Source organism: Neodiprion virginianus, chromosome 3 (genome assembly GCF_021901495.1).
Source record: "Neodiprion virginianus isolate iyNeoVirg1 chromosome 3, iyNeoVirg1.1, whole genome shotgun sequence".
Lineage (NCBI taxonomy): Eukaryota > Metazoa > Arthropoda > Insecta > Hymenoptera > Diprionidae > Neodiprion > Neodiprion virginianus.
Window position 1 is genome coordinate 10,820,894 of NC_060879.1, and position 3,416 is coordinate 10,824,309.

The 3,416-nt window shown below is 36.8% G+C and overlaps 1 long non-coding RNA gene across 1 annotated transcript; it reads left to right on the top strand.

The window, feature by feature from the left end:
• Positions 1 to 687: 687 nt before the first annotated feature.
• On the top strand, positions 688 to 1,484 carry LOC124299684 (uncharacterized). Its single transcript, XR_006907039.1, has 2 exons — positions 688 to 1,033; positions 1,113 to 1,484. It is a non-coding gene; the product is annotated as an uncharacterized LOC124299684 (long non-coding RNA).
• Positions 1,485 to 3,416: the final 1,932 nt, after the last annotated feature.

Here is a 3,416-nt window from a genome sequence, read left to right on the forward strand (position 1 = left end):
ATGGTTGATCGGCCATACAAATATCCGCGGTTGTTATCCATGATCTCGCATTCACTTCTGGTTTATCAGGATCAAACTCCGGTAGACACACATAATTATTATTATTCACTGAAGGAGTTTTCATCACTTGTAATAACGCGAGAAAATTACGATTCTGTTGTTCAAGAAGTAATCGCCACTTTTCTTCGTTATCCTCACTTGCTCCTGTAGCGCGATTCTGTAACTCGTTATGCTGTCGTTATGGACTCATAACGACAAGTTTCGTTATGCTACCGACCGCGTCGCTATTATAACGACAAATGCGATTCTGTACACTATTCTTAGCGAGTTTTGTCGTTATTAGTAACGAAAAGTGTCGTTATGATGTCGTTACGGTGCGAGCGGATAGCGAGGCTCAGAGACCCCCTCGGTACGCTATAACGACCATGATAACGACACTTTGCACACGAGTTAGAGGAGTGGTGTGCGTTTCCCATGTTTTTCTCGACTCCGAGAAAGTGCTTCGAAAAGTGCTCCGAAAGTAAAAAATAATTACGCCGTTTGAAATAACCAATAAGTAAGTTGAATTTTCCAGTAATTAGGAATTATCAATGCAGATTGACTTCAGAAAAAATTGTAGAATAGATTTTATTATTTTCCAAAAAAGAATAACATAACCTATAAATTGTAGTATTGCTCCAAAGAACCCACAAAGTTGCTTCCACAAATATAATTATTCATTAATTTCATTAATAATTCATTTCTACTATTAAGTCTATTATTTACGCTGTTTCTTTGATTATCTTCAATCTCAAAGGATCATGGCTATCGAATACCTTGCTTGGGATGTATTCGTTCTTGAGGAAAGATTACGTCGACTCGAACGTCGTGTGGAAAGAAGGCGACTGAGAGATGCTCAGAATCCGTTTCAGCTACCACGAGAAGAGTTTCTCAGCCTTTTTCGCCTGCCTCAAGAAGCTGTGATGAATCTTGGTTAACACCTTAAGCGCAGTCAAAGCGAAAATATTTTTCACTGTTCAGCAAAGCAGCATAGGTTCAGTTTGAGTTTTATATACATAATATGCATATTATATTTAGTCTACTTTTTTCTAAATCAATATATTTTCCATCAGGTGATGCTGGATATCCATTGGAGCCTTGGCTGTCAACACCTCTGGCCAATTTTTCTGAAGATACGCGACAACATCAATATACACAACAACTATGTAAGGCTAGAAGCGTCGTCGAGCGGTTTTTTGGAGTTTTTAAATCTGTATGGAGATGCTTGTCATACCAGCAAGTCTTGATGTACGAACCAGCGTTCGCAGCAAAAATTGATAATGCGTGTGCAGTACTGCACAACATGAGAGTGCAACTACGATTAAACAATGAAGATGACGAACAACTAGCACCGATAGCTCATCCCGTAGAGAATGATGTTGATCCGATGGATCAAGATGAAGAATACACCAGACGAGGACCACGCGCTTTGGCTCAACGAATTCGACAACAAATTATGAGAGAAAGATTTCCCAACTTCCGTGATGCGGAAGAATAGAATACAGAATATGGAATGATGTTTGTGGTTAAATTGCCAACAAGTATAATGTTTAAAGGTGATGAGAGAAATTAACGACAACAGAGTCAGGGCGGTGTTACGCTCCGACGTACCGCCTTGGCGTACCTTTTTCAAAATTCCATGTTATTTCATTTCTTTAATATCTTCAATGCACAGATATTATTTCATCAAAATCTCATAGGCTCATAGGAGTAAGGCTCCGGTCAAGCAACTCTAGACGCCAGGTTCGATTCCTGGCTCCGTCGTTAATTTTTCAAAATCACCAATTTTTCGAATTTACATTCCTTCAACTATAATATTTACAATTGATTGTACATAAAGAAATATTCAATTGTGTTTTTAAAGTATAACTTTATTTTATAAAAAATATTCACCTTTTTTAACTCGAACAAAAAATAAAAACGCGAAAAATCTTTATTCTAAACTAGACCTCAATTTTTTTTTCAAGTGGTATTGTTTTTAAATAGCTTTGCCTCCATGAAATTAACAAACTCAAAGACTTCTTGAAGTATTAAAAATATTACAGCTACAGTTATGATTTTTAGTAAAAAATGGGAGTAGTTATATAATTTTACTCTTCAGAATATTGGTTCTACGTGAAGAACCCAATGGTGGTCCATGCAAAAAGAATAGTGAGGAAGACGTAGAAGCAGTAAACGCTGCATGGGGATTCAGGACACGTGGTCAAAGGGCTCCTTTTAAGAGTATGAGTGCAAATAAATTTTTTTACTCGTATTAAAATTTATTAAAAGTATTAAACGGTGTTAAGATATAATAACAATGGTGATATTTATATTTACAATGTTCACTATACGATGGATTTGCACTGACTGTGACTGAGTGATTGTGCGCGCCTCGATTTAAACGATTTAAACCTTCATGCGCGCCACCGCGGCACGAATTTCAGCTATTTTAAGGCGAGTTTCGATAAAATTCTAGTTACTTACTAAGGATTTGTCACAATACGTCACTTCCTGTCGGTATCCATAACGACGATTCGTTATCCCATTCTGTAACGTCGAAGTGTCGCTATTCGTAGTTACGGAATCGCACCGTCGTTATGAGATTGTCGTTAGACGCGGCGAAATTCGTTATCGTTACGATAGCGTTCCGAATCGTTATTCTCATAACGAGTTACAGAATCGCACTACTGGTGGGTTAACAGATCCAGATCCCACTTCTGATGTCGGCGTAAAGCCTCGGAAAGGCGGAGAGGATGTAAAGCGTTCATTTGGGCATTGACTATTCATATTCAGCGTGACGATCCCGACACGTCTGGTATGCTCTCTAGCTAACCCGCAACTGTCGATTTCATCCAAGCGTTGTTATAAACAAACCATTTGTTTGTTGCTAAGATTCCGTCATTCAGCTATACTCTTAGCTTGCTAATAACGCTTGACGCTTAGGGTGTCCGTTATTTCCCAAATCGATTTTTTTGTAACTATCGCCCACTGAAGTTTTAGTTTCTGACCTAAAAAAAATTATCCACCCGAAATCAGCTCTTAATTTTCAAATTAAACCGTGCCGAAATCATGTTACTTTTCCCATTTAAATAACATAGGATTTTTAGACTTTTTATTTTTAATTTTTTTTCTCAGAAACAACTGCGAATAAAAACCTAACCAAAGCATATTCCGGTGTAAAATTGAACGCTCTACAAAAAGTATCTCTTATGAATTTTTGATTAAATCACTCCTCCAGAAGTTATTTAAGGTTAAACTGGTGTTTAATTTTGATTTTTAATTTTTTTCAATTTTGTTTTCATTTTTTCCTTTTTTGACTCCGAAATCTTTAAAATAAAAAATAAAAATTGTGCTAAGTAGAGCGCTGATGTTTATTCATGTCGATTTTATATTTT